General features: G+C 32.2%; 1 pseudogene; it reads right to left on the bottom strand.

Annotated features, from left to right (window-relative positions):
- Positions 1-1,796: 1,796 nt before the first annotated feature.
- The window catches only part of LOC110594912, a 31,831-nt pseudogene continuing 8,233 nt past the window's right edge, over positions 1,797-25,394 (bottom strand).

The following is a 25,394-nucleotide window of genomic DNA, read 5'->3' as shown; positions in this document are numbered from 1 at the left end:
CATAAAATCAATGAAGCAACTGTATATACGATCAACGTGCAAACTTCAATGGTATTTACACTTGTAGCAACACACATTTCTAAAATAAATTATAAAATGAAGAAGCCGTTTACAAAAACAAGAAAGTAAAATATCTATATTACTGTGTGACTTCAAAACTAAAAGATACAAATTTGTGATAGAAATTAAAGAACATTTAACAATGAGATCACAGCCTGAGTTTTGTTGGAAAAGTCAACACTACAAAGATCAATAATCTTTAAAAATTATGTGACATTAAATGTAGTCCCAAATGTAAATCCCATGAGAGCTTTTTGATGTCATTATTTATTTATTTCAGGCCAGATGAGTAATATGCCCATTTCATATTATGATTAGGGAGGCACATCTCACATATTCATGTGAAACCCAGTTATCCCATTTATAAACTCCAAAAAGTGAGCGTTTATTTTTTATTTGAGGTGTCATGTACATAGCATAAATTTCATCCACTTAAAAATTTTTATATATTTATAGAATTACAACAAAGACCACTATCAAAAAGAAACACTGTAGCTATTGGCAGTCACTGAAGCCCTTGGCCACCGCTATTCTATTTTCTGTCTCTATGGATTTGTGTATTCTTGATATTTCACACAAACAGACTCACATAACATGTTACTTTTAGAAAGGTTTAATGACACAAATCTAATGTCCAGGAAAAGGAGTCAGGCACAACAGCAGTGAAATCTGCACTTGGTGGTATGTAAATTCTACTTTAGTGACTCATTTTGAAATTTATTTTCATTGCTGAATCAAACAAAATAATTCATTTTCAGACTTATGTGATCAAAATATTATTTTCATTTAATAAAATATAAAATTACCTGAGAGACTCCAAACTCAGGGGTTTGATTCTGAAATGTATGCTTACAACTATATAGTTGTAAAACTTCACATTTGTCTGCCTTTAGTAGTTGTAAGCATATCTTTGCACAGTTCTATTGAGCAAAATATTCTGTTATGCTGTAGTGAAGAAAAAGCCACAGTTCATTTTATTTTGGGGCAACAATCTGTGAAATAAGAGAATTATCCATGTATTTTAAGAAAATAATTTCCTGAAAAGAATTTAAAACATTTATCACAATATAATAGTCGGTTATTAAACCCTTACTTTGAGGAAGATATTAACTCCAGTAGATTCCTGAAACCATGATAGTGCCAATTCTCATATAAGTGAATACTATGGTTTTTCTCTACATACATACCTGTAAATTAGGCACAAGTGATTATCAATACCCAATAATTTAACATAATAATTATAGCAATACACTTACATCACTACTTTTGCATTTGATGCCCTTATTAAGTAAGCTAAGCACTTATTAAGTAGCACAGCACTATGAAGACAGTGGATATGATAACTAGATGACTACAAGTGATGGACACAAAGTAGCATACACAGTATGGATATGCCAGACAAAATAATGATTCATGTTTCAGGTGAAAAAGATCACTACCAAAGATTTGATCATGCTACTCACAGCAGTTCACAATTAAAACTCATGAATTGCTTTCTTCCTGAAATTTTCTACTAATACTTTTGGCTTCGGTTGATCCTGGGCAATGAAACCACAGAGAGTGAAATTGTGGTTTAGGGGGCATACTGTAGCAGATTAAGTAATATTTATTTCAACATTTTACTAACTTTCAAAATCTTTCCTCATGTTTAAAAATCAACATAAGCTCATTCATATTATTCTTTGAATTTCTCCCTTTTTAATACTTTTTCTCTTTATAGCACTGTTCCAAAAAACTTACTTATGTTTGAACACTGAGTCCTTTACTGACACCCATGGATGATCACCGCTCTTACGGGAGACTCCAATCCGTGCTTCACGTACGAGAGAGGTCAGAAGTTTCTAACAGAAAATAAAAAATGTTCATGTAAGTAACCATTATGATAGATTGTATTAGCTTTAAAAGTACAAATAGTGTATTTTTCATAAGATCCTTAATTTTTTAAACAATATACTAAACCTAAAAAAATTTCTGTAGTTTCTACATTTTTTATGTAAATTCAAGGTATTCAAGCATGTTTTTGTTACATGTATATATTGCCTTGTAGTGAAGTTCAGGGTTGAAGTACAACCATCATCTGAAAAACGTACATTGTACGCATAAAATAATCTTTCATTCATCATCCCCCGCACCTCTCTCTGTCCCTTCAGTGCTTTCAAGGTCTGTATTTCACTCTTGATGTCCATTTGTACCCGCTATTTATCTTTCCCTTACATATGAGAACATGTGGTATATGATTTTCTGTTTTCTTATATATTTTGCTTATGATAATAGCCTCCAGTTCTATTCCTGTTGCTGCAAAAGTCATGATTTGCTTTTTTTGGGTTGTGGAGTATTTCCTAGGGTATGTGTCTGTTTGTGTGTGTTATTGTGTATGTGTGTGTGTACATATATATACACACATACATATGGTATATGTGCAAATATATATATATGCATAGTACATTTTTATTCAAACATTTTTATTCAAGCATTTGTTAATGGACACTTAGATTGTTTCCGTATCTCTGAGGCTGTGCATAATGCAACAGGAAACGTGAAAGTGAATATTTCTTTTTTGATATAATTTTTTTCATTTGTGTAGACACCTAGTAGTGTGATTGCCGGATTAAATAATAGTACTGCTTTTATTTTTGAAAAATCTCCAAACTGTTTGCCATAGATGTCGTACGAATTTACATTTCCACCAACAGTGTATAATGTTCTGTTTTTTCCATATGCTTGTGATCATGTTATTTTTTCCCCTTTATTGATAGTCATTTTGACAGGTGTAAGTTGGCATCTCATTGTAGTTTTCATTTGCATTTATTTGATAATTAGTGATTTTGAGTATTTTATATGCTCGTTGGCCATTTATACATTTGTTTTTTGAATAATGTTTGAAATGGAATGCTGAAATGCTTTGAAACCTGAGGCCCAGGGCTCAACAGAGTGGGCTGGAATCTTCAAATGTCCACCAACAGAGAAAATGAAGTAGGTCTACTGTTACCTAACACCTGACTTAGCAATTTTTGTAATATTAAAACACAGGCCAATGGTTTTGAGAAGAGGTAGCGGTGATGATTACATATAGAAGAGCAGGGCTGGTGCTGCACACTTCTGTTTCATGATGTTTGTATTTCATGAGTCTATTCATTTTGTGATCAACCTGCACAATTAAGATATACTTCGTTTTCTTCATCTATAGCAAAATTAAATAGCAAGATGTGTTTTAGAATTCAAGCATGTATGGAAGCATGGTTTCTATGAAAAAGTAATGAAATATGCATTAACAGAAGGTGAATACAAATAAACTATTTTAAAGTCAAGCAATATAATCTGCTTAGTTGAAAATAATTCAACAAAATATGTACAAGAAAATGGTTTATTTCCTCAAATATTTTACAGGCTGAAATAAGCTTTTAATAAGGTATTAGAAACTTTTAAAGTCCTACCATTTCTTCTTCATCATCTATATAAAGCAGACTGGAGTTCATAGAAGCACAGGTCATCATATTCTTCTCCCAAGTTTTTGTTTCCTTTGCAATGTAATAACAGCTATTGGGATATGTAAACCATTTCTCTGAACTACTACAATTATATGCTGAGGAAACATTGTAAATTACCCAGAAACAATATGACTACTTTAAAATGACACTTACAGTGTAAATTTACAAATAATGTCTTGTATGTACATAACATATCTAGATATTCTCACAGGATGGTACATATAATTAAAAACCCACTGTCTCACACACGTACACACTGTAAAGCAGCAGACTTTCATCCTCTAATTGTGTTCACACATGAAACAAGCCAGCAGACTAATGGTCACATTACACACATCTTTAAGTCAGTGAACAGACATACTTTATTATAACAGTAAAATGACTTATCTCATGATTTTATAGCAATGGGAAATTGCAACAGATACAAAAAAGGGTACAGTGTTTATGAATTAGTATTTATATTTATTGCTAAAGAAAAGAAAATAAGCACCTATATTCTTTATTTACAGACATCTATTGCTAAATTTTTTAATTTTTCTCCTGAATACATCTCTGGTTATTTTTTCATTTCAAAAGAACAATACAAAATTAAAACTCTGTTATCATCAAAACTTTGGAAATCATTACATACCTTTCCGGTTGCTTTCGTTTTGGAAAGAATTGGTCTGCTTCTGTGTTGTTGTAGCTAGAAGATTTAAAATAATCTCTTACAAAATTAGTATATGAGTAAGTCATAAGAATATTAGTTTCTTTGTAATTTGGTATATTGTTCGGATATAGAAAAACAGAACTGTGTGACAGAAAATATATAAAGTAATTGAGATTTTGAAAAAAAAATTAATAGTGCAAAGAACCAAATTCAATATCTCATACAGTACTTGATTTAACCAACTTTCAAAAATTAATTTCTATTTCTCAGTAAGGCTATTCAATTTGTAAAACATCATTTTGGAGTTTGAAATCAGAATATATACATCTAATTAATTTATTTATATTTATTTATTTTTTGAGTTGGAGTCTCACTCTGTTGCCCAGACTGGAGTGCAGTGGCTGCTCCCAGCCACCGCAGCCAAGGCCTGCTGTCCTCCGGCGATCCTTCTGCCTCAGCCTTCCGAGTAGCCGGAATTACAGGCATGCGCCACCACGCCTGGCTGATTTTTTTATTTATTGTAGAGATGAGGTCTCGCTGCCCAGGTGGGTCTCGAACTCGCGGGCTCAGGTAATTCACTCACCTCAGCCTCCCAAAGGCGCAGGATTACGGGCTGAGCCACCGATCCTGGTTATACATCTAATTTAAAAGAAATACTTTTTTATAATTATTCTTTAGTTTATACTTTTTACAAATTCAGAACAATCATTCCACATGTAGTTCAAAAACAAATGTAAAAATGAGAATTCTATTCCACCAATATTGCAAAATATTTAGAGGCATTTCTATTCACTTAGGTGAAAAGCTTTCCTTTATTTTTCCAAATATACTTATGAAGAATAATAACTATTGTTACCATGGTCACTATTAATGCCAAACAGATACATATACACAATGGAGTATTATGGAGTCATTAAGAAGAACAATATCATGGACTTTGAAGCAAATTGGAAGGAAATGAAGACCATCATAGTCCCTTATCTATGACAGAAACAAAGAATTGAATACCACATATTTTCCTTCAACTGTGGGACTTGAGCATTATCACGTTTGCGCAAAAGAGGGATTGGTAGTTGCATAATCAATAAATCAGAGGGGATTGTGCTCTACTTGATTCGTGTTGTTATATCAAAATGACACCTAACAGGCAATTTGAAAACAATAGAAATTAATTTTTCATAGATCTATGGGCTGGAAAGATTAATAATCATGCAGTTTAGTGTCTGCTGAAGTCTGCTCTCTGCTTTCAAGATGATACTTGTCGCTAAAATCATGACATAACGCAAAAGGGAAAAAAAAGTGAATGCTTGCTCCCTCCAGCATTTTTAAAGGCACACATCTATTCGTGAAGACAAAATCTCATAATTTTGTCACGTACCATAAGGTTCACCTCTTAATACCACCACAATAAGGATTAAGTTTCAACATGAATTTTAGAGGAGGCACAAACATTCAGACAATAGGAGGAATGTTATATTTCTTCATTGTTTAAGAAGGATATTCTCTAATATGCAGGGCACTAATAAAAGAATATTTAAAACACATTAAAAAAGCAAATCTGTATGTTAAAAAGTAAACAAAGTGGTGAAGATAAAATTAATGAATTGGAATTTTAAAAATTGCTAATTTTCAATTCATATAGTTTATTGTATTATAATTAATTATATTAAATAAGATATTTCCAAAAAATAAATATACTTAAAAATGTGATAACTTTAGTATATAGAAATAAAATTATTTTTATTTTTAAAAAATCAAGAATGTTTATAATAAAAATAACTGTTTTCTCTTTTAATGAGACACACCTTTAATATAAGCCTAAAGAAAAATTTAAAGACATGAAAACATATACCATGCAAAAGAAACTCAAATAAAACTGCTATAGTAATGTCCCGTCATAAAATAAGAGATAAGCATTATTGGAAGTGAAAAAGCATGCTTCTAAAAATATACATTTATACTGAATCATTAGTAATATTTGAAAACAGATTATATGGAATACTAATACAAGTTCAACATAGAATTGAAAGAAGCATCTAAGCAGATCCTCAAAAACAGAGATTTCACACTTTTGTCTTGTTGCTTATAATACAGACATTGCAGTGAGCCTATAGAAGACTTAAGCTAAACAATTAATCAACACACATATGAACACACACATACACTATGCAAATATCAAATATTTATATTTTTAAGCTCATATAAAAATGTTCCAAAAGTACACTAAGATATCATCTTGCCAAACATTTTAATATAAAAATACAGTGAGGTATTTTCAAGGCAGAACCATGACAGCCAAGTTTTACCTGTTGATACTTGAATACAGTTACTCAAATTTAATATTAATTAACTAAAAATTATAGCTTTTAAATGACTTCCTCAATCACAATAGTTACATATAGACACACACACAGAACACTTCCACTTTCACAAAAAACCTTCTGATTATAAGTTATTTAAAATATCAGTCATTAACCAAACATTTGAAAACCCGAACGGCTTATAATTCAGTAATACATTTATAAATAAATTAAGGGCTAAAAATATCACAATGAATATTCAAAATTTTATAAACTCCATGAAAATAAAGTCTTTCTTGTGAAAAACAGATTTTCTTAAATGTATACACAATAGAAGACAAAGCAGAAATTGAATTATCTGAGAATTCATCAGGGATATTTAAAATAGGAAATTTGATAGCAACTGCCAGTAAATACAAGCAAAGCATTAGAAAGGAAAAAATAAAAAGTACAAAATTATGACCTTAAAAACAATCACAGTGGGGATGTACAAAAAGCAAAAGTATTTTTATTTAAAAAAACTAAAATTGCGATGAAAGAATATTGACAAAAAAATCAGATAAGGCACAGATTTTTGTTTCTTAATTAAACAGGATAAAATTTTATGGTTTTTATAGATATCAATCATTACTGATATTTAATTATATTCAGTATATATTTTAATATCCATATAGAATTTAATCTAGAAAATAAAAATTATCAAAATGCAGTACCAGAAACAGAAACTTTAGTACAGCCTTCATGTATTAAAGAAATTGACTTTGTTATAAAAACTTTTCTATAAAAATATTATAGAAACTCCGACATCATTACCACTGAATAAGAACTTTTATAAATGAAACAAAAGTAAAAAAAAAGCTTCTATGGTACAGAAAAAAGAGGACTGTCTTTTAATACAGCCTTGATAGTCAAAGTGTTGAATAAAACCAGTCAAACTTTCCTGTGAACATGGATAAAGAAACAAATATTACCTTGAATATAATATATTCACTGATTTGTTTTTAAAGAGGCATTACACAATAACAATTATGATTTTTTTTTTTTAGAGACGCAAAACTGGTTTAAAATATGGAAGAAATAAGCCCTAGGAGAGGTCCATATCTATTATCCCAACAGTTTAGTAGGTTGTGGTAGGAGGATTGTTTGAATCCAGGAAGCCAAAACATCCCAGGTAACATATCTCCGCAAAAATTGAAAAAAAAAAAAAAAAAGAAAGAAAAAAAAGGAAGGAAAGAAAAGAAAAAAATTACTCCTTGGGGTAGTATGTAATGTAACTGTGTTACCAAGTATTCAGGACCTTGAGGAGAGAGGATTCCTTGAGTGCAGCAGTTAGAAAATACAACAAGCCATCATTGTGCCACTACACCCCAGTCTTGGAGGTAGACAAGACTCCTTACACAAAAATAAGAGAATAAAAGAAAAGAAAGAAAGAAAGAAAAAACACTTTGAAGATAATTGTAGTTTACATTGTGAACATTACATGGAGAAAATATACTGATAAGAATAAAATAAATGCAATATCATTAGATAAAAAATTGATTAGAAAATTTAGAATATTGTTATATTCCTTCGAGAAAGTTAAGATGAAAATTTCTAAACATAAATGAAATTTTTTTACCAAACAGGGAATAATGCATAGGATATGCATAGAACTTTTATTGTACCTTCTATTTATAAGAAATAAACCCCTCACAGTGAAACTATTTCAAGAAAGAAAATCCTTACACCTAGAGAGAGAATATAAAAGTGTAATTATTTACAGATAAAATAACTGATTATTTAGAAAGTACAGAGCAATCTATACTTGAAATTATCGTGTTAATACATAAAATCAATGAAGCAACTGAATATACGATCAACGTGCAAACTTCAATGGTATTTACAACTGTAGCAACACACATTTCTAAAATAAATTTTAAAATAAAGGTGCCATTTACAAAAACAAGAAAGTAAAATACGTATATTACTGTGTGACTTCAAAACTAAAAAAAAAAAAAAAAAAAACCAAACGTGTGAAACAGAGAAATTACAGAAAATTAAACGTTGAGATCAAAGCCTGAATTTTGTTGGGAAGTCAACACTACAAAGAACCATAATCTTTAAAAATTATGTGACAGATTAAATGCAGTCCCAAATGTAAATCCCATGAGAGATTTTTGATGTCATTATTTATTTATTTCTTGCCAAATGAGTAATATGCCCATTTCATATTAAGATTAGGGAGGCACATCTCATATATTCATGTGAAACCCAATTATCCCATTTATAAACTACAAAAAGTGAGCATTTATTTTTTATTTGAGGTGTCATGTACATAATACAAATTTCAACCACTTAAAAATTTTAATATATTCATATTGTTACAACAAAGACCACTATAAAAAAGAAACACCGTAGCTATTGGCAGTCACTTTCTAATTCACCTTAAGCCCTTGGTCACCGCTATTCTATTTTCTGTCTCTGGATTTACCTATTCTTGATATTTCACACAAACAGACTCACATAACATGTAACTTTTAGAAAGGTTTAGTGACACAAATCTAATGTCCAGGAAAAGGAGTCAGGTACAACAGAGGTGATATCTGCATTTGGTGGTGTGTATATTATACTTTAGTAACTCATTTTGAAATGTATTTTCATTGCTGAAATAAACAACATAATTCATTTTCAGACTTATGTGATCAAAACACTATTATAATTTAATAAAATATATAATTACCTGATAGACTCCATGCTCAGGAGTCTGAATTCTGAAACGTATCCTTACAAATATATAGTTGTGGAACTCCACATTTTTCTGCCTCAAATAGTTGTAAGTGTATCATTGCACAGTTGTATTGAGTAAAATATTCTGTTATCCTGCAGTGAAGAAAAAGCCACAATGCATTTTATTTTGGGGCAACAATCTGTGAAATAAGAGAATTATCCATGTATTTTAAGAAAATAATATCCTGAAAAGAGGTTAGAACATTTACCGCATTATAATAGTAGGTTATTAAACAAAACTGAAGACCACCCCTTACTTTTAGGGAGACATTAACTCCAGTGGATTCCTGAAACTATGAATAGTGTCAATTCTCATACAAGTAAATACTATGTTTTTCCTCTACATACATACCTGTAAATTAGGCACCAGAGGTTATCAATACCCAATAATTTCACAAAATATGATAGCAATACGCTTACATCACTACTCTTGCATTTGAGGCCCTTATTAAGTAAACTAAGAACTTATTAAGTAACACAGCACTATGAAGACACTGGATCTGATAAATAGATGACTACAAGTGACAGACACCAAGTAGCATACGCAGTATGGATACTCCAGACAAAACAATGATTCATGTTTCAGGTGGGAATGATCAATACTACCAAAGATTTGATTATGCTACTCAGAGCAGTTCACACTTAAAACTCATGAGTTGTTTTTTCCTGAAATTTTCTAATACTTTTGGCTGTAGTTGATCCTAAGCAATGAAACCACAGAGAGTGAAATTTTGGTTTAGAGGGTGTACTGTAGCACATTATGTAATATTTATTTCAACATTGTACTAACTTTCGAAGTTCAGGGTTGAAGTAAAACCATCATCTGAAAACTGTACATTGTACCCATTAAATAATTTCTCATCCATCATTCCCCTCCCACTCTCTGACCCTTCAGTGCTTCCAGTGTCTGTATTTCACTCTTTATGTCCATTTGTACAAGTTATTCATCTTGCACTTACATATGAGGACATGTGGTATATGATTTTCTGTTTCTTATTTATTTCACTTGTGATAAAAAGCCTCCAGTTCTATTCCTGTTGCTGCAAAAGTCATGATTTGCTTTTTTTCGGTTGTGGAGTGTTTCTCAGGGTATGTGTCTGTGTGTGTGTGTGTTATTGTGTAAGTGTGTGTGTATATATAAACACACATACATATGTTGTATGTGCATATACATATGCATAGTACATTTTTATTCAAACATTTTTATTCAAGCATTTGTTAATGGACACTTAGATTGCGTCCATATCTCTGATGTTGTGCATAATGCAAGAGAAAATGTATAAGTGAGTGTTTCTTGCAGGGGGCCAGCCCCTGCAAGTTTTGGGGAGTCCCTTGGAAGATGTGGTGGCGTCGGCGAATCTGTAGGGATAGATATTAAAGGAAAGAAAGATGGAAGGGTAGATATAAAGAGGAAGAAAGAGAAAGAAAGAAAGTGGACAACTGTTCAGTGAAATGAGCAGAAGCCGTTTATTGAAAGTTACAGCAGGTATTTATCCCCAAATTTTACACAGGCAGTTTCACAAGTCTTTCATGTGAACACAAAGCCAGGTGCGGGGGGAGGGGCATCCCCCACCCACCAGATGCTTAGGTGTGAGGAGGAACAAACCCCAAGATTATCTCATTGTTCCCTTTGCTAGTTAATGTTCTTCAAAAGCAGTGTAACAATCCTTACTAGTCTAATGATGTTCTGATAATCAATAACTTCTAAAGCTCACTCAATACCCATGACAACTAAATTAAACTCTACCACTTATACAATGCTACAGAAGCTCTTAATTACAGCTTAAGCCAATTTCCTAAAGAATGTGGCCCAGTCCAAAGATCACACTGGGTCCTACAGGATGTGGCCCAGTCCAAGGTCCACGGTGGGCCACCTTTTGGAACAATAGACTACAATCTCTTAACAAAATGGCTATTCCAAAGTCTTATATGTCTATCCTAATTTCTATGAAAGTTTTCCAATTCTTAATTCTAATATATAAAGTTGATTAGCAGCAGCAAAGCTTCTAAAACCTAAATGTAGATTGCAAATGTACTAAGGCAAAAACTTCGATAGTAGAAAGTGGAGACGATGAAAATTCTTAAAGTTAACTATATTCTTATTAAACCTAAAAATATTATGATTGATTATGTATGAACTAACTTGATTCGTAGCATGACCTATTCTACAATACCTTCTATGAATAAAATAAATTCAATTTCTATAATAGGTAGAAAAGAGACCTTACACTAACTGTAGCTAAAGCCGGCCCAAAAGAATGCAGCCCAGTCCAAAGTACATGCTGGGCTCTCAGGAATGTGGCCCAGCCCAAACTCTGTGCTGGGCCACTCTCGAAAATCATTTTCACCATTGAAAAGCTGCAAACAGCTCTCCCTAAGTATATACTAATTCTATAAATATTCTTTTAAATCTTATAAAGAAGCTTGTACTGTATAAAAGGCTCCCAAATGTGACCTGAATTTGAATTATATCTAATACCTAGGCCGAAACCGCAGTTTATGGGAAACAGGAACAATGGGTTTCTAGAGTCAGCTATGCCTGTCACAGTCACAGAGTCTTCAGCTTAGGCCAGCAGAGTTCCTTTAGGTTGTTCTTGTGCTGCATGACAAAAGGGGGAGGAAAATGGGGTCTACGGCTCTAGAACACGTCCTAGCGGTCTCGAGGTCCACGGCCCTCCCTGATCCCTAACGCTCAGTGGGCCTCCGTGGCCGGCTCCCAACAGTTTCTTTTTGATATAATTGGTTTTCATTTGTGTAGACACCGAGTAGTGTGATGGCTAGATTAAAAGACAGTACTGCTTTTATTTTTGAAAAATCTCCAGATTGTTTTCCATAGATAATCTACTGATTTACATTCCCACCAACAGTGTATAATGTTCTGTTTTCTCCCAAATGCTTATAATCATCTGTTACTTTTTTCTCTTTATTGATAGTCATTTTGACTGGCATAAGTTGACATCTCATTGTAATATTCACTGACATTTCTGTGATGATTGTGATGTTGAGTATTTTTATATGGTTGTTAACCATTTTTATATATGCTTTTGAATAGGGTTGATCTAAAGAGAACTCAAATGTTTAACTTAATAATTTTATCCTTCTTCTCAAGCTAACTTAAAAAACTGTGATTCACATAATTTAATAGTCACCCATGTTGCCAAAACTAGCAGCATGGATTTTTATAAGTTTCAGTGTGTACATTCGTTTTACAGATTTTGTGACTAAATCAATATATTTTTCATACATATTCAGAGTTGTGGTTTAGAAGTGGCTTAAGAAGTTGCCATCAATAAAATAAATGACTTACGCTCCAAACTCTTCTTTACTTGTTTCTTAGACCAACGACATCATTTAAAGCTATATGAGCCCCCGTTTTTATCTGATTTCACTTTTATTGAATACAGTGTTCCAAGACAAGGTGGTAAATATGCATTCTCTGTATTACTCCCTACTACATTCATCTATGAGCTATACAACAAATAAAAAACAGAAGCAACGGAGAGCTGGGAATGGTGGAAATAGAAGACTGAGCCGGGCTCAGTGGCTCAGCCGGTAATCCCAGCACTTTGGGAGGCTGAGGCGAGAGGATTGCCTGAGCCCGCAAGTTTGAGACCTGACCGGGAAACTTGACGAGACCTTGTTTCTACAATAGATCAAGAATTAGCCAGGCGTGGTAGCGCGCGCCTGTAGTTCCAGCTACTTGGAAGGCTGAGGCGGAGGGATCGCTAGAGACCAGCAGGTCAAGCCTGTGATGGCCGAGAGCGGCCACAGCACTCCAGTCTGGGTGACAGAGTGAGACTCCAATTAAAAAAAAAATAAAAACAGATATATATATACACATATATATATATACATATATATATATGTATATGTATATGTATTCGTATATGTATGTTAGTGGCTGAAATACACTTTCAATAAAGTATTTGAAACATTGACGGCCGTACCATTTCTTCTTCATTATCTATATCAAGCAGACTGGAGTTCATAGACGCACAGGCCATCATACTCTGCTCCCAAGTTTTTGTTTCCTTTCCAATGTAATAACAGCTGTTGGAATATGTAAACCATTCTTCTGGTCAACTACAATTATGTGCTGAGGAAATATTGCAAATTACTATCCAGACACAATATGAATACTTTAAAATGAAACTTAATGTACAAAGTCTTGTCATATATGCACGTAACATATCTAGGTATCCTCACAGGTTGTACACAAAATTAAAAACCCATTTACTCATACACATACACAATGTAAAGAGACAGTCTCTTGTGCCTTAATTGTGTTCACACATGAAGTCAACCAACAGACAAAAGGTCACATTGCACTCATCTTGAAATCACTGAACATACTTTTTTTATTAAAGTAAAATTATTTATCTCATGATTTTATAGCAATAGGAATTTGCAACAAAACAAAATAGGGTATAGTGATTTTGAATGAGTATTTAGATTTATAGCTAAAGAAAAGAAAATATGTTCTTATAATCTTCATTTACAGACATTTATTGCTAAATTTTGTAATTTATTTCCCTCACTAAATCTCTGGCTATTTTTGCATGACTAAAGATCAGTACAAAATATAAACTCTTATTATCAGAACTTTCGAAATCATTATGCACTTTTTTATGCGTGCTTGCATTTTGAAAAGAATTGGTCTGCTTCTGTGTTGCTGTAGGTAGAAAATTTAAAATAATCTTTTATAAAAAATTAGTATCTGAATAAGTCATAATGATGTTAGCTTCTTTGGAATTTGATAAATTAGGCCAGACTTAGAGACCTAATCTGGAAGGCCGAACCTAGTGGATTGCCCGAGCCCACAGGTTTCAGACCAGCACAGGCAACTCATCTCTATATTAAATAAAATAAATTAGCCGCATGTGGTAGTGTGCACCTGTAGTTGGGTTACTTAGAAGGCTGAGGCTGAAGGATCCTCAAACCCCAGCATGTCAACGCTGGGGTGGCCGTGACCATGCCACTGTACTCCAGAATGGGCATTCGGATAATGAAAAATGTAGGATTGCACAAAGAAAAAATATATGAAGTAATTGAGGTTTGGGGAAAATATTTTAACAGTATAAAGAACAAATTCACCGTCTCATACAGTACTTAATTTAGCCGCTTTCAAAAGTTAATTTCTATTTCTCGGTAAGGTTTTTCAATTTGCAAAACATGTGAACCGACCCTTCATCATATAAAATTAATAGGTTATGTTGAGTGGAAGTAAATCATCAATTATACATACAGTTTATATATATAAAGTACAGATGAAATTAATTGCAATGACATAAATTGATATGCGTCTAGTATCTATTTACCACAAAATAAATAATGCTCTCAAGCAAAAGACAATGTGAGAGTTCAATAGTTTTCTTAGAGTTTGCAGTCACTACAAAAGGCTATGACCATCAAGAAAACTCAGATGATACTCAGTACTCTAAAAATATTCCTTTATGAAAAAGGTGAGAAATATTCTTTAAAAATCATGATCAGAAGTCATAAGACAGGAAGCATCCACAAATGAAGACAACTGAACTTTAATCAGGGAGCAAAGGCCATTCAATGAAAAAATAAATTGAACTTAGTTAAAATCAATCACTTTAGTTTGCAAAAGACAGTGTTAACAAAATGAAAAGATAACCCTGCAGACTGAGAGAAAATTTTTTCAAAGCACATATATGGTAAAGTACTTGTATCCAAAATATACAAATTATGCTGACACGTAAACAATAAGAAAAAAATTAAAATGAGTAAAAAATCTGAACCCAACTCTCATCATATGAAATATACACATGGCAAATATATAAATGGATCATTATATATCATTAGGGAAATGCAAATTAAAACAATAATGAGATGTGTCTACACATCTACTAGAATGGTTAAAATCTTTTACTGCAGAATGTTATAAGGTGCACAAAGAAGCTGTACAAATCACACCCGAAATTATTTCAAAAAATTGAGAAGTAGGGACTACTTTTTCAGATAGTAAAATTATTTCTCACTTATCATACTATGACACTAGAAAATTTGAGCGAATAGACAAAAGGAGAGCAGAGGAACCTCAAGTGAGTATTTCTGTTTATTGTTGAAGACAAGGAAGTGTTCTATAATTTTTATTTATTAGCATAAATAGCATAATTATATTATTTCCCCCTCAAAATCTGTTATAATTTTGAGTGCCTTAAAATAGAGACAAAATGTAAACTATATTAATTCCAGAAATTTGAAAATCAGTATTTTCCCTTCTGGGTTCTTGTTATCAGAGAAGAATTATTCTGCTCCAGTATTACATAAACTATAGAAATAAAAGTAATATTTAAAAATTAATACATAAAGAATATATAATAATTTTAGTGTCTTACCTTAAATATATGTTACATTAAGAATTAAGAAATATGAAATATACCTAATTTTTTTAGAAAATGTAATGAAATAATTAGATCTTTGTAAAAAAAAATAAAAAGCCTGAAACACCAAAATTTATCATTTGTTGCAGTATTTTGTATAACAACTTTCAGAAATGAATTTGCATTTTTAAACATGTTTTAACCTTGAAACATGTCTTAAATACTATAAAAATAATGCAATATTATATGTGTGTATAATTACATATATGTATGATTTAAACAACCGTTTTTTTCCAATGATTATAGTTTTGAAAAACTCAGAGTAAATATTTTACTTTGGGTTAAGTATATATTTCAAAATGAGAGCCCTTTTTCCTAATATGATGAAATGCTTAGATGCATGCCAATCAATAAAATGTAATTTCTCTTAACAATCATGCAAGAATATACTTACAGGAAATAAGAACTATTGTTTTTAGCACAGAAGCCGTCAGAACAATACAAATTACTGCCGAGATCTCAGCAGTAATCTTTTTTGGAGGTGATGGTAAATCTGCACAGAGAGAAATAGAAAAACCGAGAAAGGACAGTAAAAATAGAAGGTTTGCATATGAGAGAACACACGTGTGCAGAAAATTACCTGGAAAAACTCTGATTTCTAAACAAGTATCTGCCACACTAAGCTTTCTCTCAAAATACAACATTTTATTTTCAGTAAATCCAATGCTCTGTTATTTTTTGATCAAGGTCTATAAAGTCAACAATGCCTGAATAAAATTAGCCTTCATATTTCATATTAAAATATCATATCCTGACTCTGAGTTCTGATACTATGAATGAAAAATATTCCCTAATCTTTCACATGACTCTGCTCTTCAACTGCAGATCCTAGTAGAGTAATATTGAAGATTGCCTAAACATTTTACCTTTTTTGTGGTAGGTCATGTGTTTCTCTTGATGATCCAGAGAAGCATTTTGAAGGTTTAATTTCATGTGGGTTTCTTCCTGTTCAGTTACTGAAATGGAGCATTCGCCGACCTTAGGGTTTTTTTTGCTGCTTCTTGGGTCCTCGGACAGATTAAATTGTGAGTAGGTTCTTCTTTGTTTCTTCATCTCTGTAGATATGTGATGTCAGAGACTGTGCTCTATGGTAACTTTACTTGATAAGTTAATAAATGACATAAAATGACAAGATCCCTGATATAGTCACCGGGATGTATTGGGGGCTAGTAATAATATTTATTTTGCAGGCAAATACTGTAAAATCTGGTTCCAATTTCCTTAAAGCTTTAAAAAAAATTATCATGATCGAGTAAATAAAAATTATTCCACATTAGATATAATATTATTAGTGGGACAAGAAATTAGTGAAAAATAGTGAGTTAATGACTAAACAAATTAAATTAATTTAACAGATTCTACAGAAATATTTTAACACCATTAGAATAGATGGGATAAAAATTAAAACAGTATATTGGAAAAAAACCACTAATTTTAGGAAATTTTACGTTTATTAATCATTAAAGATTTAGTGCTATAAAATGAAAGAGCAATAATAGCTCATATGGTAATTTCTTACTCTAAAATACATTTAGTTAGTGACTTACGTTAACATTCAAACTTTAAGAAATACCGTATTGTGTCCAAATCATTAAGATCATTTTACTTGTACAAGCAATTGGAATAATTCTGATCAAGTTATCTAGACATTGAGATCCAGAATTATTTCTGACTTGAAAGTTATATGTCATCATTAAAAATTTAGTTACAGCATAAAAAATAATTCACTAAATAGGAGTCTGTTATATCAGTGTGATGCATATTTATTTGCAATTTTTTCTCAAATTTTAAAAATCTTCCAATTATTTATAATTGAGTTCAGATAGAATTTTATGAAAACTAGCTCATGTTTATTTATACTGAATATAAACCTCCTTTCATTTACTTAAAAATGTGTATGTAAATTATACATGGCATTCCTAATTTGATGTATATATATATTAAAAATGTTATCTTTAATGGCTCAGCTAAATATATTATTTTTATAACTTTTACTGATTACAAAATCCAAAAGTAATTATTCATTATCTTAATGGTTGCAAGTTTTGATTTAAATAATATTGATTAACAAACCTAATATAATGTATGTATATAGTTGCCTAATTCTCTACAGGGTATAATTTAAATGGTTTAATAAATTTTGAAAAAATATTTTATACATTAGTCTTATTTTTCACCATAATTTATTCAAGTTAAAAATGCCAGTGTTCTACTTTGATTTCATTCTAAGTTAATTTAAACTTATTTATATTGGATCTAGCATGTATAATTTTTTTTTTTTTTTACTATGCGAAATGCTTTACTAGAGAAAGAAAAGAATAACAACACATACCTTCTGTCACCAGAAAGTCCTGCATTCTTTAGTGGAGAGGGCAGGTTATTCTCATGAGGAAGCAAAAAAATATCTGTGATCTTCACCACTACCCTGTGAAGACTGAAACTGAAGCAAGAGTGGAAACGGTAGATCTCAGAAATGTGTCACTTAAGATTTGAATAGAAAACTCTCATACTTTAACTAATGTAAAATCAGTCTCTCTCAACACACTCACAGATTTTCAGAATATAGGAGACTTTGGTTCCTAATGTGTCATTTATTTTGTCCATCTTCAAGTGCCTCTTAGAAACTATTTTTATATTTAGCATAACGAAAAGGAACAAAAACTTTACTATGAAATGTTTTCCATCCCGATCACAAACACTGAAATCTTAAGCCCTGTTAATAGTATCTTTGACATATAAGTTCCACAGTTAGACAAACTTGAAATTACATACTTTTTTCTTAAACATTTAATATTATTGCTATTATGATGAATTTTTTAAAAAAATTATAATCCCCCTATCCATAGGAATTTAATTTGTCACTAATTATTATGAGGGATGACTACTTTATTAACTTTAAGTGAAATCAATTTCTGAAGTTAAATTTGCAAATTTATCTTCTTGATTTCTCTCATTTGTAAAATTCCATTATTCAATTTTATTATTTGTTAATAAGCTGATCATATTGCTTAAAGAAAATAAATGTCTTTTGGAAGGATAAAATGTTAAACCCTATTGAAATATATGACTATGTCAGATATTGAAATAATGAATAACCACTCATTTTATTGTTCACTGATCTATTGTCCAATAATAAGTAGTTACCTATGTTTCTTAGAAATATTTATGTAAATAGCTAAATTTAAGTCAAACTATGTAGAAGGAGTTAAGTAATTTTTTAAATGTCACCTAACTAAAAGTAGGAAGAACAGAAAAAGCATTTTGAAACAAAAGTTCAATGATGTGAATATCAGAAGAAAAACTTCAAATTATCCAGTTTAATTAAAGTTGAAATTATTTTATTATTTTTACTTTCATATCAAGAAAAAAGGGAATGTCTGTTGTCTGTAATTCCAAAGTATATTCCATGGTACCTCTTAAAGACTGAATTTTAAAAAATTAGCTTTCTAAAATCTAGAAAAAATAAAATTAAAATTCATAAGTATGTCACTGGAATCAGATTAATTATTTGAGCCTTCCAAGACAATGACAACTGTGGGCTAGTCATATATATATTTATGTTAATTATTTTTAAAATATTTTTATAAACAAAATTAATAATCTGTTTATACACTTGTGTACATATTGTGCGTATTTCTATTTGAAATATATTTATTTACATGTGTGTATTACAATTTCATGAACTACATTAATATATTTTCTGTTAGTCTTAACATAGAAATATAACAAAAAAGTTATTAATTAAAGAGAGCAAATAATGTGACATTCACCAACATTTTCTTTTAACTTTGAGATACTAATGTCTACCATTCTTCCTTCAAATACTCACTTATTGTTTCCAATTAAATAGCATTATATTCATGTATTACTTAATGATGCGAAAACGTCTTAGAAATGCAAGACTTGATGATTCTGTCATTGTGTGAACATCATAGACAGGACTTACGTAAACCTAGATTATATAGCCTACTACACACCTACGCTAGATGGTATAGTCTATTGTCTGTAGGATAAAAACAACACAGCATGCTACTCTATTGAATATTGTAGACAACTGTAACAGAATGGTAAATATTTGTGTATCTAAACATAAAAAGATAAAAATGGTGTGCTGTACAGGGCACTTACCACCAATGGGACTTGCAGGACTGGAAGTTACTCTGGGTGTCAGTGAGAGTTGAGTGATTTTGGAGTCTATGGAATTACAGTAATTTACTACAATAAATTATATAAATACTGTGCAGTGAGGTTACACTAAAGCTATACATATATTTTTCTTTCTTTAATCATAAATTAATATTAGTTTACTGTAAATTTTTACTTTATAAACTGTATATTTAACTTATTAGTTCTTTTATTTATTTATTTATCTATATATTTATTTATTTTTGAGTTGGAGTCTCACTCTGTTGCCCGGACTCGAGTTCAGTGGCATGCTCCCGGCCACCGCAGCCTCGAATTGCTGGGCTCCAGCGATCCTTCACCTCAGCCTTCAAAGTAGCCGGAACTACAGGCACGCGCTATTATGTCCCGCTAATGTTTGATTTACTGTAGAGATAAGGTCTCACCAAGTTGCCAGGCGAGTCTTGAATCCACGGGTTCAGGCCATCCAAGCACCTCAGCCTCCCAAAGCACGGGATTACAGGCTGAGCCACCGAACCCAGCTATATTGGTTCTTTTTAAATTACATGTCTAAAAACACACACTGTTCAGCTATACAAATATATTTTCTAAATATCCTCATTCTATAAGTCTGATATTATTTGAAATTTTTCATCATAATTGTTTACTTTTCAAAATTGTTATGAAAAGCTAAGGTAGAAACACATGCATTAGACTATGCCTACACTGGGCCAGGATAATCAGTGTACTGTCTTCTATCTCCACATCTTATCCCACTGAAATGTCTTCAGGGACAATAACATGCATGGAACTGTCATCTTCTATGATCTTGAGCACCTCCTGAAAGATCTGCCTAAGCTATTGTTTTTACAGTTAGCAATTTTTTATAAGTAGAAAGAGTGCAATAAATAGCAATTGAAAAGTATAATATAGAAAACACATAAACCAGTAACAGTATTATGCTTTCAAGTGTTAAGTACTGTAAGTAATGGTATGACTCTGCATGAAGGATCCCCCCAAAAGCCAGAGGATTTTCTTAGGGTGAACCCTTTGTAGTACAGGCTTCCCCTGTTAAGTATCCATAAACGCATTGGCATTAGTGTAGTAGCTAGCAATATTTTGAGAGGCTATGATCAGCTTCAGTGTTTTGTTTTTTTTTTTTTGGAGATTCTTTCTATGCATTTGTCCATTTTAACACTGGCAATTTACATGAACAGCATGAAGCAGTAAAATTTTGACTAAATTCACCCAAGTTGTGCAAGAAGTAAAAGGTGAATTGAGCAATATAAGAAAGTTCCATTCTGAAATGCTGGAAACGAAGAATTCCCTCCTAGAATTTCAAAGTACAGCAATAGATCTTGGGAACAGAGTCAATCAGGGAGAGGTAAAACTCTCAGAGCTTAAAGATCAAAACATTGAACTAACAAAGTCTACCTTGAACAAGAAGAAAATGTTGAAAAAATGAGCAAGTCTATGAGAAGTATGAGACTATGTAAAACAAAAAAAAAATCAACAATTGATTGGTATCTTCAAAACAGAAGGGAATATTGAGTCCACCGCGGAACAAGTTTCCTTGAGATTATCCAATGAATTTCTCATATCTCTCTAGAAAGATAATTATCCAAGTGCAAGAGATTCAAGAGCACTCTTTCACAGTATTACATGGGAAGACTAATCGCAAGAGACATTGTAATCTACCACCACAAAGTAAGTAGGAAAGAAAAAAATCGTAAAGGCAGCTAGAGAGAATGATTAGACTACTCACTGGGGAAGACCTGTTATAATTGCCATAGACTTCTCGGGAGAAAACCTACAAGCCAGAAGAGACTAGAGTGCCAGACTAAACATTCTCAAAGAAGGGTTTGAGCACAGAAACAAAAAATCATTATATCCATCACCAAAGCAAAAAGAAGCAAAGAACTAGCAGAGCATACAGATCATTTGTGTGTGTGTGTGTGTGTGTGTGTCGGTGTAGGTGTGTGTGTGTGTGTAAGTGTGTGTGTGTGTGTTAACCCCTAAAGAGCCTTGTGATAGGGATGAATTCTCACACAAATTACACACAATGATCTTGAAAGTGAATGAACTTAATGTAGAACTAAAAAGGCATCCAGTAGCAAACTGGATAAAGAAACATGATCTAACATTCTTCTACCTCCAGGAAACCCAGAAACCCATCTCACTCGAAGGACACCCACAGACTCGAAGTAAAAACCTGGAAACGATCTTCCAGGCAATTGTGAAAAAAGGGCAGTGCTAGTTATTCTGAACTGTCTTCATACCAATACAAATATTAAAAGATACAAAGGGCACTGCATAACTATAAAAGACTCACCCCAGCAACAAGACTTATCTATCTTAAACATATTTCCCAACACAGGAGTACTTGGTTTTATAAACCAATTGCTAAATCAACTAAGAGACGACATAGATACGAACACAATCATAGTCAGAGAGTTCATACCCAGCCAATAGACCTAGACAGATCATTGAAACAAACAAACAAGCAAAAAAGAAAATCTGGAACCTTACCTCAACATTTCACCAAGTGAATTTTATAGATATCTACAGATCATTCCACACAACAACTATAAAGACAGTATTTGAGTCATCAGCACTTGGATCATACTCCAAGATTGATCACATCTCGGGCATAAATTAAGTCTGAACAAATTTCAAAAGATTGAAATAATAACAAACATTTTCTCAGAGCACATGGAATAAAAATACATTTTGCCACCAACAAGATCCTGCCAAAGCACATAAACACATGAACATTAAACAATATGCTGCTGAATGACTTTAGGGTCACATAGAAATCAAGACAGAAATAAAAAGATCCCTGGAAACAAACAAACAAAAAAAAACAGAGATACATCTTATCAAAATCTCTGAGATACCACAAATTCAGTAATGACAGGAAAATTCATAGCACTGCACACCCATATCAAGAAAACAGGCAGATCAAAAGTAAACAGCCTTAACATCATGCCTAACGAGATTGGAAAAGCAAGAAAATTTAAATTCTAATTTCAGTAGAAAAAAATCCAGGTTATCAAGATAAAGTCACAATTGAAGAATATAGAAGACAAAAGCATAATGGAAGGGATCAGTAAGACAAAAAGCTAATTCTTTTAAAGGATAAATAAGATTTATAAACCCCTGACAAGATTGACTAAATAAAGAGAGGGAGAAAGTGCAAACAAACAGAAATGAAAAAGTTGAGGTCACTACTGACCATGAAGAAATTGAAAACACTATCACAGATTACTATGAACATCTATACAAAAATAAACTAGAAATAACAGAGGAAATAGAGAATTTCCTGGCATTACACATCTCTCAATGTTGAAACAAGAAGAAATTGAAACCTTAAGCAGTCCAATAACAATCCAGAAAATTTACTCACTTATAAAAAACCTTCCCATCAAAAAAGTCCTGAACCAGATTGCTTTTAACTTGAATTCTATGGGGCATACAAGGAAAAGCGTATGCCAGTTATATTGAAAATATTCCTGGAAATCAAGAAGGAAAAAATTTTCCCCAGCTCATTCTATGAGCCTAATATTATCCTGATCCCAAATTGGCATACCCCAACAAGGAAAGAAAATTGCAGACCCATTTTCCTGATGAATATACACTCAATAATTAACCACAAGGTTCTAGCAAACTGGATATTATCACACATTTCAGGGATCATCTACCCTGACCAAGTGAGCTACATTTCTGGAATGCAGGGCTGGTTCAGCATTCCCAAGACCATAAACACAATTCAGCACATTAACAATTTTTAAACCAGGAACCAGATGATTATTTCAACAGATGCAGAAGCAAATTTGACAATATCTAACATCCCTTCTTGATAATAACCCCCAAGCACCTAGGCATAGAAGGAATATTTCCCAAAACAGTAACAGCCAATTATGACAAACCTGCAGTCAACATTTTGTTTAATGAGCAGAATCTGGAAGCATGGTCCCTAAGAACTGAAACAAGACAAGGATGCCAAAAAATCTAATGCCTCCACATTCAACATAATAGTAGAAGTCCAAGCCAGAGCAATCAGACAACAGAAGGAAAGAAGGGGGGCATTTAAATTGGAAACTAAGTTGTTATCACTTTTACAGTTGATATGATTCTATACCTGGAAAATCCTACAGAGTCTGTCAAAAGCATTGTTGTACTGATACATGAATTGGTAAACTCCTGGGCTACAAAATCAATGTGAAAAAGACAGTTACATTTCTATACACCAACAGCAAGCAGGCTGAGAAACAAATAAAAACACAATCTCATTCACAATAGTCACACACACACACACACACACACACACACACACACACACACACACACACACGAATACCTCAGGATCTACCTAACCAGAGAAAGACTTTTTTCAATGAGAACTACAAAATGCTGCTAAAGAAATAAAGGATAATACAAATAAATTAAAAACTATATGTCCCATGATCCTCAATTGAAAGAATCAGTATTGTGAAGATGTCCATCCTATCCAAGGCAATCTACTGATTCAATGCAACCACTATCAAATTGCCAACATTATTTTTCTCAGAACAAGGAACTACAATACGGATATTGATATGGAAACAAAAAAGAGCATGAATAGCCAAAGCAATGTTCAGCACAAGGAGCAAAACTGGAGTTATCCTACTTCTAGACCTTAAACTTTATTACAAAGCTACAGTAACTAAAATAGTGTAGTGTTGGTCCAGAAGTTGGCGCATAGATCACTGGAACAGGAAAAAATGATTATGAAAACAAAAAAACAGTCTTAAAAAACTTATTTTCAAAAAAGCCATCAATGAAAATCATTAGGTAAAGAAAACATATTTTGCATAGGTTGCTGTGAAAACTGACTGACTACATGCGGAAGAATGAAACTGGACTACTACCTATTTCATTAAAAAATCAACTCAAAATGGATCAAGAACATAAATGTAAAACCTCACACTTAAGCCTCTTAGAAGAAAACAGAAAACATCCTTCAGAACATCAGCTTAGACAATGAATTCATGACCAAATCTTCAAAAGCAAATACAACAGAACCTAAGATAGGCATGTGGGACCTTATCAAATTTAAAAGCTCTTGCATATCAAAAGAAACCATCAAGAGAGTAAAAAGACTAAACACAGAATAGGAAAAAAGAATATTTGCAAGTTATGCCTCTGACAAAGGCCTAACATTTATGATCTACTAGGATATCAAACAAACAACCTCATTTAAAAATGAGGGTCAAGAATATAAACAGACACTTCTCAAAGGAGGACATAAAAGCAGCCAAGAAACACATGAATAAAATACTCAGTCTTAATATCAGAGAAATGTTAATCAAAACTATAATAATATACCACGTTACTCTGGTAAGGATGACTATTATTAATACATAAAATAACAATATGTGGGGGCATGGCTATGGAGAAAAGGGAATGCTTCTGTACTGTTGGTGGTATGTATACTAGTGCAACCTCTATGGAAAGCAGTGTGGCAATTTCGCAAAGAACGAAAAATTGGGCTTTCTAAAATTCGTCAATCCTTCTCTTAAAAGTATATCCAGAGGAACATGAATCTCTCTGCCAAAAA

Source organism: Carlito syrichta, unplaced genomic scaffold, assembly GCF_000164805.1.
Source record: "Carlito syrichta isolate Samal-C Ts95f unplaced genomic scaffold, Tarsius_syrichta-2.0.1 Scaffold66924, whole genome shotgun sequence".
In the NCBI taxonomy this organism is placed as follows: domain Eukaryota; kingdom Metazoa; phylum Chordata; class Mammalia; order Primates; family Tarsiidae; genus Carlito; species Carlito syrichta.
The sequence above is the reverse complement of the archived record's forward strand: the minus strand, read 5'-3'. Positions and strand labels throughout refer to the sequence as shown.